Source organism: Mus caroli, chromosome 13, assembly GCF_900094665.2.
Source record: "Mus caroli chromosome 13, CAROLI_EIJ_v1.1, whole genome shotgun sequence".
Lineage (NCBI taxonomy): Eukaryota > Metazoa > Chordata > Mammalia > Rodentia > Muridae > Mus > Mus caroli.
Window position 1 is genome coordinate 72,646,768 of NC_034582.1, and position 15,091 is coordinate 72,661,858.

At 38.9% G+C, this 15,091-nt stretch overlaps 1 protein-coding gene and 1 pseudogene across 6 annotated transcripts in view; both read left to right on the forward strand.

Moving 5' to 3' along the window:
• Fam172a (family with sequence similarity 172 member A) overlaps positions 1 to 15,091 on the forward strand; it is a 432,511-nt gene that overhangs the window by 381,121 nt on the left and 36,299 nt on the right. The window lies entirely within an intron of this gene.
• Positions 12,076 to 14,296, forward strand: LOC110307902 (annotated as a pseudogene).

Here is a 15,091-nt window from a genome sequence, read left to right on the forward strand (position 1 = left end):
TGTAGCCCTGGAGTTATAGGAGAGAGGGATGAGGGAAGAGGTTCCCAACACCTGCAAGAGTGCATGCAGCCTTGATGGAACAGAGACTCTCTATGGTTTAAGAGCTTTATTATAGAAATGCAGGGGGAAAGAGAGAAGGGAGAGAGAGAGAGAGAGAGAGAGAGAGAGAGAGAGAGAGAGAGAGAGAGAGAGAGAAAGCAAGCTAGAGAGAAAGAACCTAAGAGGGAGAGAGGAGAGGAGAGAGAGAAGGTGAGAGTGAGAGGTAAGAAGTAAGAGCATAAGAGAGCAAGGTGGAGCTGAACACCCCTTTTTATGGTCTTCACAGTTGCTAGGTAACTGGGGAAGAGTTTAGCCTGAAGGTCAGAAGGCTTGGGTCATTGTCTACTTGACCACTGACCATGCTTCTCTTGTAGTAGCTGTGGGAGGTGGTACCTTAGGCAGGAGCCAGAGTTCCAGGAGCATGAGGGAACGCCTACGGTGTCATGAAGGTGAATTATGACCATCGGGGTTCAGAGCTGAGGTTCAGACCTCAGCTCGACTGGAGACCAGCCTGCAACTCCCCACAGAAAACTACTAAACAAAACAGTGGCTAAATAAATAAGGTGGTAGAGAAGAGTTAGGGAGCAGGGTGGGGGGAGGGCTCAGGGGACTTTTGGGATAGCATTTGAAATGTAAATGAAAAAAAATACCTAATTAAAAAAAAGAAAAAAGAAGATATATTTTAAAAGCAAGAGAGAGATGAGAGAACCAGTTGAAAGGATTAAAAAGAAAGCCCCTCATATGAAAAAGACACAGAAATAATTAAGCACATCAAAACCTGTTTACTGCCAGAATGCTGATTATGCAACTTGTTACAAGAACTGCTAAGACTTAAATCCTATAACTCTTCGTAGTCTTGCCATTTCTTCAGTCTGAATTGTGATCTGGAATTTACAAATTCCATTCTGGACTCCAAGTGAATAAAAATTTGCAATTTCCTTTTATGAACCACAAATTATACGTTTCTTATATTTACAACTCATGAATAAAATTTATTTTTAAGACTGTGGTCTGTTGTTGAGTGCTGGAGTCCATGTACAGACTTAGCACTTACCACACCTTATGCATCCAATGCTATACCAACAGTAGGACCTAAGGCAGAATTCTTGTAACAGTGGGTTCTGAAGAAATGTGAAGGCAGTCAGAGATCTTGGTGAGTAAGCAAACATGTCCTGAGGTAGAGCTTGGCACACATGTGACTGTGAAGCAATAATTAAAAGACAAATGTTAATTTTACTGACTTGGGTACCTGTGACTGACTAGGAGGCTACAGTGGAATGGTGTATTAATATTAATTTGGTAATAAATCTCTTTTTCTTTGTGAAATGAGCCAGGACAAGTGTTGTTCATTTTCTGTTTCTGCAAAACAATCATGGCAATATATGTTTTCCTATTTTTGATAAATATTTAAATGTTGAATCAAGGAGCTCTGATTTTGAGAAAATGTAACTGATGTATTTTTCCAAGTGTGAAAGGTTTACCTGGTTTCTTAGGAACAAGACTGTGTATTTTTAAATCGTCAGGACCGATTCTTATCATCAAAGTGGGCAATGTCTGCCATACACCATTTTTGTGAAGTAACTGTATTCTGAATACATTCTGGATGAAAGAGCATCCATAAGCCTGCATGTATGAGAAACAAGGCTGGAAGACTTTAAGGCTCCCACCTAGGTATCTTGTGTAATCTTCTATCAGGGTTGTATCTCCATTTCAATTTGTATGACACTCCCTGTTTTGAGTAGGATAAAGACTCATTGTTGCTGTCAGGCCTATTTTCACACTAAATATTCATCTAGTCCTTTGTGGCTGCCATTTTTATCAGGCATTCGCCACAGCTTCCCTATGCTGACCTGCCATTTCTCAGGAAATCACTGTTTCACATGTATGATTTCTAGTGAGACAAGCTTGGGGCTGACTGCCTTTCTCTCAAGCTCAGAGAAAAGGAATATCTCTGGTGCCTGTGCTGTAGGAAAGTTGATTCATGTGTAAATTATCATTTGGCCTTTATTGCATGGCCTATGGAGAGTACACACACAGATAAAGGCTGCATAGGTCACAGCTCAGTGCGTGCAGGTTTCTCAGGTGGCCACTGTGACAGCACTAGGATTTTTTCACCACAGATTATCAGACACGCTATGAAGGTTTATCATTATTTATTTGCAGTTTTCTGTGTACAATAAACTCTAACATGAGAAATGCTGCCTTCTCCCTGTATTCTCAAAGTTAAAGCTATGTTATCGTGGGCTTTCTGGATACCTGTGCCATCTGTCCATGATCTATCTCCAGTCTGTCTTCTCCTGCTTGGACTTCATATTTTTTATTCTTCCTTTCTTTCTTATACTGTATTTATTATTTGATTTTGCCCACATGTGTTTTCAAATTTGGTCCTATCTTCGTGACATATTTATTAATCAAGATAGATGCAAATGCTATTTGGAGTATGGGAAACAACTCCAGGGATCTATGTGGGGATTAGGTATTGTATGTGCCGTGAGGTCTGTTCTCGCTCAACTTGTTTTCTGTGATAATCACTCCATGCGGACTCATCTTTCCTTCACCACTGAAAAGAGTAAATAATGGCCTCCATGTTCTAATATATTACAGTAGTGCTAGTTACTGTGGCTAAATCTAATTAATTTTGTATGTATGTGCATGTCATTCCAAAACATATTGATAACACTTAGGTGATTCTTTCTGACTCCTTCCATAAGGCTCTATAATACCTGTACTTAAGGAGAGGCTAATATGCCTTCTTGTACAACTTCATTTGTTTATAGAAATCTTGCTAATATATTTGTTATCATAGTTTGATCTATGTTATTTTTAAAGTATATCAAAAACCAAGGGAATATATTTTATAGTTTATGTTAGTTTTTATTAGAACATCTTTGATACAACTCTGTTTTGATAAGCTTTACTCGTATAATAGCGAGATTAAATGGGTTTTTTTAGTTTTAGATTTATTAATTTTATTTTCTATATATGATTGTTTTGCTTGCATCTTTGTGTGTATACCATATCCATTCCTGTTACTCAAGAAGGCCAATGGAGGGGGTTCGATCCCTCGGGACTGGCATTGCACATGGCTCTGAGCCACCATGAGTCCCCGAAAGAGCAGCATGTGCTCCTGGCCGTCGCTCCAGCCCCTTCCATGAGCTTGTCACTGTTTTAGTTTTGTGTTTCCTAGTCACCTTCCCTGGCTGCCCTGGAACTCCCTCTGTAGACCAGACTGGCCTCATTCAGAACTCTTCTTGCCTCTGCCTCCCAGATGATTGAAAGGTGCACAACCACAGCCTGGCAAATGAGTTTTAAACAAATGAAGTCAGTATGATAAAATACCACCTTCACTTACACCCCAGAAAAACAAAACAGCTCTCTTTTAACTATTAAAGTAAAAATGTCTAAAAACAAATATCTTCACTTGAGCCAAGAGATTAATTTCTCATTGTAATTTTTGATATACTGCTGGAAAAAAATATACCCTTCATTAAGCAAATTCTTGTAATGACTATGAAAATTACCTTTGGCATGTGAAACGGTGTCCCCACCCCTTGTCTCTCTCCCTTCCCACTCCTGATGTCTAGCAGCACAATGGAAGGGGAGCAGAGCCACTCTGTTTTTATGAGCACATTTGAGAAGTAGCCCTGTGCAGTCTATAACACACATGAAAAATAAATATGTCCCTTTAACTTAACCTTCTTAAGGATTGTTGTAGGAACAGTATAAAACAGTGTGGTAAACATAAGAGATGAGAGTTACCATGCTGTAAAGATAGCTCTGTCACTTAAGAGTCTGGCACACATGCATGGTGAGCTAAATTTGATCCCCTATATCCTTATTAAAAGCTAAGCATGGTGGTGTAGGCATGTAATCTTGGCTTGGGGAGGTCATAGTGGCATTTCTTTGTAATCCCAGCACTAGGGAGGTGAAGGCAAGTAGAATCCTGTTCTCTAGCCAGCTAGCTTAGGCTCATCAGCAAACCTCAGGTCCCAATAGGAGACCCTGTCTCAAAATCAATGGTAGACAGCTGCTGTGGGACACCTGAGGCTGATCTCTGACCTCTACTGTCAGGGACATAGACACAGATACTCACACTCACATGTTCATGCGTGCACATGCACGTACGCAAACACACACACACACACACACACACATACACACACTGAGGAGAGGAAGAGGGGAGTAAAGTTATCAAGGAACAGATGTGCCACTGTCTATTTAGTGATCAGCACTAAAGAACTGGAGGGAGAAAGACCAATGGTGACAAAGGGTGGGAGGTCACTATCTCAGGGCTGCTTACACATGTAGAGTCGTGTGAAGGGTTACATTGCTCCAGTTACTGCTCTCATTGTTGGTTCTGTTTATTGGCTTACTCTGTTATTTGGTATAATTGGTATCTTACTAAAGACATTTAGTTAGGTGTGTAGGTGTATTTGAATATATTCCGTCTGTATGTGTCTGGTATATAATGTACAAATATAACATTTGAGTGTAAGTATCAACAGTTGTGGCAATTTCCCTAAGAACGTATCCCATGCATCTGTGTTGAGATAAGCATGCTATAATTATGACAATTAAAGACATTTAAAAGGAGTGAACAGATTTGTTTCTCTTTGTAGTAATTTATTTACCCTGGTAGCTGAACTCAATACAGTCACTCCTTTTTAGTTTACTTTTATCCAATATGGGGTGACCTGTTTTAATTGAGCCTTTTTCCCTAAAACAGAATCGAAACTTGCACAGCTAGCTAGCTCAACTCTTAGTTCTTATAGTGAACATGAAATTTATCTCCTAAGGAAATTCTTACAAAAAATGCTGAAAACTGGATCCTGCATGGAATTTATAATTGAAGGCATTTAGACTTTCTAATACTGTTCTAATGTGAAATGTGCCTGTTTTCAAGAATGTAGTCATTACCTTGTGATTGGAACGTCATAGAAAATTAGGATTGTTCTAAGTCAAAAGGTCTTCTTGTTCACTGAATACATGGCATCTTTCTTGAAAAGGGTCTCTGTTTCTCTCTCACTCACTCTGGCTGGCACCTGTTCTGCCTTAATTCTCTTTCTGGTAGCAACTTTTGGCAAATGCATGGCCTCTAACTTCACTCATGATAATTCAGCTTCAATGCCACAAGAATTTCTTAGTTTCTTTTACTCAAACTCTTGAAAATAATTTATGTTTATAAGATCATAAGTGACAGGCCAGTGGACTTGCTGTATCAGCTCAATCCCTTCCCAGATTTAATCAGTCATGAGTGAGGATGACCCCTGATTGTCCTGAAATATGTCTGGCAGCAATGTAGCCTCCCAAGAAGGAGCAGATGGTGAGAACGCATTGTGATTGACACTCTCTCAACATGCTATGCCTGGTTCAGGGCTCCCAACTACTAACAAGACCATTATTTAAATGTTATTTCCTCAAAGAAATCCCAAACTCTACTCTGTGTGTGCTCCCAACATATGTTCCAGTATACTCTAGGGCTCCATCATAAACATCTATGTCTCTGTCTTGCGATCAAGCCCTTCCCCTGTATAGCTTCTCTGTTTTCTCATAATCTCTTAAACCTGTGGCAACAGGAGCAGCATTTGCCCTACTCATCCTTCTGTACCCTCTGACCTAATGCCGGGTTTATTAGCAGTCTCCTATCATGTATTAAGTCATTGCTTATAATCATTGTTTTGGTTTTTATTCAACTATGACTATTGCTGTTAGTGATATTATAAGGATGTGTCACACAGACCTTCTGACTAGCCCCTCTCTGTTCTGTGCCTTCTTCCTCTCCCTTTGGTTTGTAATGTCTTCTTTATTCTCAGGGCCGTCATCCTACTCTCACTGGTTTCACCTTTCCTTATCTGGTCTCCCTGTCTGCTGGTATATCCTACAAGACTCTCTAGAAATTCGCTCTTCATAGCTTTCTCTGTATAAAAAATAAATAAATAACTTGTTTTCCCTCTTCTGCCTAAAGAAGAATTGTAATCCAAATTTGGTCTCTTTTATATCTTACTCCTGCCAGCCTAATAGGTTCTACTAATAAATGTACAGGAGCACAGCTAAGTACAGGGTTTAAAATAAAGATGTCTGACAGCAGGACATGACCTCGTTCCTGTCTACCAATTAAACATAAGACCCTTGTGTTCTATTCCTTCAGTTCATACATATTAATTGAGCATTCAAGACCCAATGAAATATAGGTGGAATTACAAGCAGGTAAAAAGAGTCTTGTAGTGGCTTAGAAAGAAGAGTAAGAAGATTTTAGCATTAAGGAAACAAGAAGTTAGGTGAGGCAGGGGTGGGGGGAGATGCTAGAGAAAAGAGTTAGAACTCCATGCTTAGAATATGGGTCTTTCAGGACCAGTATAACTTGCAAACCCCTGTCATTATGTTTTGTACATGGAGAGAGCTCAAGAACTCAATGCACATTTATTGGCACGTATGAACAGGGTAGTGGTAATGATGAAGCCTTCGGAATACAAGTTCCAGCTTCTCCTTAGAGCTGTTAACTTTGTTATTTAGCATCTTAGTTTTTTTTTTTTTTTCATTTTCTAATGAATGAATGCCAGCAAGTCTTTTTAAAATTTTTTCCCATCTGATCAAGACTTTTAGATAATTTCTGCTTCTTTGGTAGCTAACATCCCACAAACTCAGCTTCATGCTTCAGTGAGAAGATATTATGGTACTGCCAATGGAAACCACTTCACATTTGGGCAACATCATCATGTCTAAATGGCTCAGATTCAAGTTTCAGGATAGATACAGGTTCCTACACATTTGCTGTCAAGAAACCGCTTTGTAGGAGCCAAACAGTGGAATTCTTCCAAGTGTTAGGCACTATTAGAAGCACCATTAAAATACTGCAGAATTTGAAAGATGATAGTTGTTTTATTTTTTAACATAGCATGATCTGTGGCATTTCTATGAAATGTCAATCAGTCCTTGTTTCTGTTGTGGAGCTGAAGGTAATAGAAAGCTCCGACTTTGACTTATCTTAAAGCCTGTCATTTTTAAAGACTATGATGGGATTAAAGATAACTCAAAGTAGGAACTTGTATAAAAGTTTTGTCTTGCTTTATACAAAAGTGAGTGTGTAGAATAATTCAAGTATTAAAATGCAACTATAAATGCAACTTTAAGAAGACGTTGTGGTCAGTGTGAACTAACCAGTACCCCAGAGCTCCCCAGACTAAACCACCAACAAAGAAATCACATGGTGGGACTCATGGCTCCAGCTGCATATGTAGCAGAGGATGGCCTAGTCGGCCAGCAATGGGAGGAGAGGCCCTAGGACCTGTGAAGATTCAATGCCCCAGTATAAGGGAATGCCAGGGCCAGGAATGGGATTGGGTGGGTTGGGGAGCAGGGGGAGAAGAGAGTGGAGAGGGGATTTTTTGGAGGGGAAACTAGGAAAGGGGATAACATTTAAAATGTAAAAAAAAAAAATTTAATTAAAAAAATAAAATGTAAATAAAGAAAATATCTTATTAAAAAGAAAGAGAGAGAGAGAGAGAGAGAGAGAGAAAGAAAGAAAGAAAGAAAGAAAGAAAGAAAGAAAGAAAGAAAGAAAGAAAGAAAGAAAGAAAAAGACATTGTGGGGCTGGAGATATAAGCAGTTAAGAGCATGGATTGCTCTTCCAGAGGTTCTGAGTTCAATTCTCAGCAACCACATGGTGGCTCACAACCATCTGTATTGGGATCTGATGCCCTCTTCTGGTGTGTCTGAAGGCAGTGGCAGTCTCATATAAATAAAATAAATCTTTTTTTAAAAAAGACATTGTAGTAGGGTGACTGTACCTAGAATCCTCTCTCTATGGCCTTTCCTTTCTATTAAAGTAGAAACTAGTTCAAGATAAAAATAATTGGCCATCAGCATATAAGAAAACAATCATATTATATCATAAAATTTATCTATGAGTTTTCTTATAGTCAAGACCAATCAAAGAAAGGAAATGATGGCTGGCAAGCTTGACCTTGCTTAGAAAGCAAAAGCATGCAAGCTCATCTGAAAAGCTATACTGTGTATACTAAATACCAAAAAAGTCATCACATGTTGTTTTCTCATAAATAAGTTGTTATTTATTAAATTCTTAGACTGATGCCTCACTCCTCCTAAGACTACAAATGCCTTGAAGTCAGTGATCTCATCTCTTTTGTTAACCTCTTAGCCTCAGCTGTCTAAAGTAAATGTTTCTAGAAGGAAAAAGGAAAGCAAAATTACATAGATTACTCACTATCCAAGAAATAGAAACTAACACAGTGGGAGATGTCTTTCACCAAAGCACTATAAAATAGTCAGCCTCCCTTACATTGTTAGTGTTTTATATCAATGATTAATAAAAGCATACAGTATAATATTGGTTTATGTCTAAATTTTAGGATTAAGAGACAAACTACATTGATGCTTATCATAAGTCACTATATAATGGAAGAACCTAAACAATATGTAATGTATGTACCTTAATCTCAACTCTTCAATGTCTTTGTTACAATTTTTCTGGTAGGAAATGAATGCATAAGAATAAGACCTCCAATGAGAACCTTAAGTAAGCATCTCTTGAGCTTTAAGTAACAAAGATCCTAGAAAAACTGAGAGAACGGTTAGAAATAATAGAAGCCCAACTTAAAATCCTGAAAAAGGCCATTTACTCTTCACCAAGAGAAAACTTTGCAAAAGTCCTGTCCAGTGTAAAGAATAGCCACTTACCTAATTAAAATATATGAAAATAAGAAGTATTACCTTAAAAACAGTGCCCATGAAAGCAAATTTAGTTACTGATATTTTTAATAGGAATTTGGACAAAAAAAAATGGACTTTTACAGTTGTCACATGGCTTCTACTCTTCCAAACAACATTGTATTTCAACTACAGGTGCAGATTTCTTTTAACATTTCTCTGTATTTTCTCTTTGCCGGCAAACTGTACAGCTTCCATCTCAAGGAAAAATCAATTGCGATTTATCTTCCATAAAGTCAAGTGTTCTAATGGAACTTTCTGCTCATCTCCCTTGCTAATGTCTGCCCAATAGGCTAACAGGTTGTTCTTGTCATGTGGACTGTATCTCAGTTTTCTCAGTTCTTGTGCTGCCTCTCACAGAGTGGACACCTATAAAACATCAAGAACGCTGCAGATTGACTATTGGCTGTGCTCGCAGAGAGACTGCACACCCAGGGCTACTGATATTCTATTCCTCTTATCTGAGATCTGCAGATAGTAAAGTGTTAACTTATCCCTGTACACAATTCTCCATGCTCTCTCAGGCATATGGAAAGCACACTCTTAACAGAGGCTCATCTTCCATAGCTGCAGTTCACATGTACTGAAACACAATGTATGTGAGGCACCTAACCCTTGGTGAGCAGCAAGAACAGCATGGAAAATTAAAAAGACGTGGGTGGCCCTGGAAAAGCTTTATCCAACAAGCATATATCTTGTGGGGTGTTATTAACACGTTGGGGGCTCAGGAAGTAGGTTCTTACCATGTGAGAGACCGTGCAGGCGTAAAGCTGCATCCTGCCCAAGTCTCAAAACTCTGCCTGGTTTTGTTCTGCGTAATGTCCATCTGTCATTTGGTTGGACCAAAAGAAAGATGTGAGGTATTCTCTGTTTGTTTCTTTTTCAAATGTATTAAGTGTGATGAGATATTAAAGATCAAAATAATAAAGCAATACCCTATTTCTTCTTTTTACGACTTTTAAATAAAAAAATAAAAGTAGATAAATCTTAATAGTATATGAATCCATAAAATTATTTCTCGGTGATAGAAATAGTTCTTTTTACTGAGAACCCTATTAAAACAGAAAGTAGCATTAGATCCAGTTTTAACCAAATGTATTCTTTAAGCTTTGTTGTCTGTATATCCAAAGGCTTCTCACAGTCATATTTGTATGATGAGGTTGTTGAAGATAAGAGACTTCTAAGTGGGTTAGAGCCAGCCAGAGCATGCCTTATCTCATCATTTTTAGTATTTGGAACCTGACACCTACATTTTTAAAGCATATATTTATGCTTAGAAAATAAAACATTTGCAGTACTTATCTCAGAACATTTGTGTTTCTAGTTTTCAATGAGGTCCAATGTTCATTGAGCTTCCACTACTTCATATTCCTATTCATATTCAGTCAACAAATGCATGTTACATGCTGACTCTACAAATACTCATGGGAAAAGACACAACAGGAGCCATGGCAGAGCCTCTGCCTTAAAGGAGTAGACATTTTAGAAAGAAGAAATGAACAATAAGCATGAGGCAAAATGAAGTCTATTACAAAAACTCCCCAACAAATAAATGATATCACATATTAGGAAGTGTGTTAGAAAAGCAAGGAGACCATGAATAACTGGGACTGGAAAGCTTAGGAAGTGGAGAGGTGGTTCTCCTTTGGCTAAGGACATGTGTGTGGACTCTCTACACTTCTCTGTCCATGTTAAGGCTGTGTGCTTTCACTCATGCTGTATCACTGGCTAAGATATTTTATCTAGGAAAAGAAAAAGAAACACACTAGGCCACTTAAATTTCTTGTCCCTTCCCTTGTAAATTACTGACCTTCTTTCAAAGATGAAATTTCTCACCTATTCCCCAATACCACTTATAGGCTAAGTATTCCTTTAGCCATTGGGAGTGAATCAGATGCTGTGCAGAAGAACATCATAAATGTCCACATCATGTGAAATAGACAACATCACAAATGTCCACATCATGTGAAATTTAAGGCTACAAAGTCAAAGAACTCATAGTAAGACAGTGAGAGAGATAAGTGGATAGGCAGAGCATAAAATTCTGTTTCTGAATTACTGTAACTATAAAACTCCTGGAAGTTGGTACAAGGTAGTGTGTGTATGTGTGTGTGTGTGTGTGTGTGTGTGTGTGTGTGTGTGTGTGTGTGTAACTATAAATGCTTACATAAATTGGACTAAACGTATATGGTCAATGCAACTGACAATTTTAACAAAATAAATAACAATGCATCTAGACTTGAGAATAAAGAACACAAATAGCTCATATATCTGACACTGAAATTTATATTTCCATCGGGATGGTGCTCTAAGATGTATAAAACCCTTTTTCATATATAATTTTATACATTCCACAAAATGACATAAAATGAATATTATTGTTTCTACTTTGTAAGTGAAGAAATCATGAAGTTAAAAAAGGTTAAAAATTGATATCTTATCCAGGAATTATTTGTGTAAGTCCTGGGCACATTCTACTGCTATAGCTGCAAATGTGTCTTCAAGAGGAGCCACATAGAAACAGAAACCATTTAGCACTGAGAACCTGAAGCTGTGATTGTCATGTGCATGGGGGAGTCATCAGTAGCACCCTTTAACAACAGAAAGCTACCAAAGTATGAACAAGAAAAATGGTTCCCAGATTCAGTCAGAAACATAATAAATGATTTTTATAAAGAATGTTTCTAAACATTGGAGTTGTATTCATAAAAGTTACACAGGTGTTAAAGCTTTGATAAAGGAAAATGGAGTTTGTGTGCTGATCATACTCAAATGTTTTATAAACAAGGGAGCATTAAAAATTAATGTTGTTTTATAGTTGATAGGAACAGGCAAGGTACTGTAAAGTGACTCTAGACACTAGTAACAAACAGTAATTTCAGCAGGGTTTAGGAAGGATCTTGAGAGACTTTAGCATAGAGAACTATAAACCTATTTAATTCTTAAAATGTAAAAACTACATTTTAAAATTTAGTAGTCATGCCATTAGTTTTGGAGAATAGGGACTTTCAAAAGAAATGAAAATAATGCCATCAACATGGGAATATGTGTCTTTAATATGATGCACCATTACTGTGGTTCTCAAGTAGAAAGAGCACTCTGGGGCTGAAGTATCTGTCAGTAGTAGAGCTGTGCTTAATATACACAGAACCCTGGGTTCAATCCCTAATTCTTTTAAAAAATTCTGTCACTCGATAACAACATTAAAATGTACGTCAAAGTAAGGAAGACATTTCCTATTAAATTATTTCTCTGCCCTTACCCCAATGATCCTTTCTGTCTTCCTGTTCACTATTGGTACTCCTGATTCAACATATGAAGACCTTACAGCCAGGATTCACATGTACAAGGAACTGTGCAGAATCTGTCCATCGGGGCCTTGGTTACCTCACTTGTAGCTTAGTTCTTATCCAGTCCTATCTTTTACCTGCAAATGTCATAATTCCACATTTCCTTAAAACTAAATAAAAGGAAAACTTCCTCTCTCTCAGTGACAGAGCCTCTGGGTTCCGTCTACATTTTGAGCCTGGGCAGGTAAATTTAACACAATGGATTTCTCCAAGCTACCCAAAATCCATGATGAAGATAAAGAAAGCACATTTGGTTCTGTGCATGGAGTCTCAGGGCCTATGATTACAGCCTGTGACGTGGCAAGTGCTGCTATGTATGAGCTGGTGAGAGTGGGGCACAGCAAGCTGGTTGGAGAGATTATTCAATTGGAAGGTGACATGGCCACTATCTAGGTGTATGAAGAAACTTCTGGTGTCTCTGTTGGAGACCCTGTAATCTGCACTGGTAAAGCTCTCTCGGTAGAGCTGAGTCCTGGCATTATGGGAGCCATTTTTTATGTTATTCAGAGACCTCTGTGGGATATCAGCAGTCAGACCCAAAGTATCTACATCCCCAGAGGAGTCAATGTGTCTGCTCTCAGTAGAGATATCAAATGGGAGTTTACACCCAACAACCTACTACGGGTCGGTAGTCAGATCACTGGTAGAGATATTTATGGGATTGCCAATGAGAACTCGCTCATCAAACACAAAATCATGTTACCCCCATGTAACAGAGGAAGTGTGACTTACATCGCACAGCCTGAGAATTATGCTGCATCTGATGTCATCCTGGAGCTTAAATTTGAAGGTGTGAAGGAGAAGTTCAGCATGGTCCAAGTATGGCCTGTGTGTCAGGTGCAGCCTGTCACTGAAAAGCTACCTGCCAATCATCCCTTGCTTACTGGCCGAGAGTTCTCAATGCCCTTTGTCCGTGTGTTCAGGGAGGAACTACTGCTATTCCAGGTGCTTTTGGCTGTGAAAAGACTGATTTCCCAGTCTCTATCCAAGTCTACATCAGATTCAGTGAAAGAGGAAATGAGATGTCAAAAGTTCTCCAGGCCCTCCTTGAGCTCACCATGGAAGTTGATGGCAGTCAGTCATGAAGAGGACAGTGCAGGTAGCCAATACTTCTAATATGCCTGTGGCTGTAAGAGAAGCCTCCATTTACACTGGAATTACACTATCAAAATATTTCTGTGACATGGGCCACCACGTCAGTATGATGTCCTACTCTACCTCGAGATGGGCTGAGACCCTAAGAGAAATCTCTGGTCTCTTAGCTGAAATGCCTGCAGGTAGTGAATACCCTGCATACCTTGATGCCCGGCTGACTTCTTTCTATGAGCGAGCAGGCATAGTGAAATGTCTCAGAAACCCTGAGAGACAAGGGAGTGTCAGCATTGTAGGAGCAGTTTCTCCCCCTGGTACTGATTTTTCTGATCCAGCCAGTCACTTCTGCAACTCTGAGTATTGTTCAGGTGTTCTGGGACTTGGATAAAAAGTTAGCTCAATGCAAGCACTTCCCCCTCTGCCAACTGGCTCATCAGCTACAGCAAGTACACATGTGCCTTGGACAAGTATTATGACAAACACTTCACGGAGTTTGTTCCTCTGAGGACCAAAGCTAAGGACATTCTGCAAGAAGAAGAGGATCTGGTGGAAATTGTGCAGCTCGTGGAAAGGCTTCTTTAGCAAAGATGGATAAAATCACTCTGGAGGAAGCAAAACTTATTAAAGATGACTTCCTACAACAAAATGTGTACACTCCTAATGACAGGTTCTGTCCATTCTCCAAGACAGTGGGGATGCTGTCCAACATGATTTCATTCTATGACATGGCCCACCAAGCTGTGGAGACCTCTGTCCAGAGCCACAATAAGATCACATGGTCTATTATCCGGGAGCACATGGGGGAGACTCTCTATAAACTCTCATCCATGAAATTCAAGGATCCAGTGAAAGATGGCCAGGCAAAGATCAAGGCTGACTATGCACAGCTTCTTGAAGATATGCTGAATGCATTCTGTAACCTGGAAGACTAGAACTGTGATTTCCTTCTTCTTCTTCGGCAAGCTCATACCTGTATATTTTCCTGAATTTCTCATCTCCAACCTTTTGCTTCCTTATTGTGCAGCTTTAAGACTAGTGCCTGTGTGTTTTCTTGTTCATTTTGCTGTTTCTTTGGTAGGTCTTATAAAACAAGCATTCATTCCTTTGTTCCAGTGTTTAAAGGGGCTCCCTGATCTTTACATGAAGAGGTGATGCATATGATACACATGTAACATATGCATTGTAACATACATACTGTAAACTTGTATGTAGGGTGACTACCCCTTCCCTCTTCTCCAGTAAACTGTAAACAGGACTACTCCATGTACTGTGTTGGGAATGAAAGGACTGATCTCCATACCGTGTATGGGTGCATACGAAATTACTCAGCATTTGTAGTCAGACCACTTGCAACTTAGTGTTTTGTTGAGTAACCATTTTGCAGGAAATATTTCCATTTAAAAATGTAAAAGATTAATGTTCCAATTATTTGTAGCTTCCCTAGTATCAATCAGGACTGTTTGTGGGGCACTTGGGAACTATTTTGTTTTTTTAACAGACATTTGCAAGACTGAAAATAATAGATAAATCAGTTCCCTCTGAAAATGTGAAAGAAAGAAAAAGATCCAAGTGGTCAAACTTAAATTGACGTCATCTTGTTAAAGTATATTTTATTTCACTAAGAGAAATTTAATATCAAGGACTTTTATATACTCAATTACTAGAAAACCTTTTCTTTTTTAAATACAATTTAAAAATCACTGAAAATGTGATCCACATCATAGCCATTCTTTTCCTCAGACTTAGATGAACTTCTCAGAGTGGGGGTGGGGTGGGGACTAGAGTACCACAGACACACTGCAGTGCCTGCAGGCAGTCTTCCCCTGGAGAACCGCCTGCTGTAGAAGTTTGGGGCCAGAGTGGCATGGTTTTCACAAGGTAC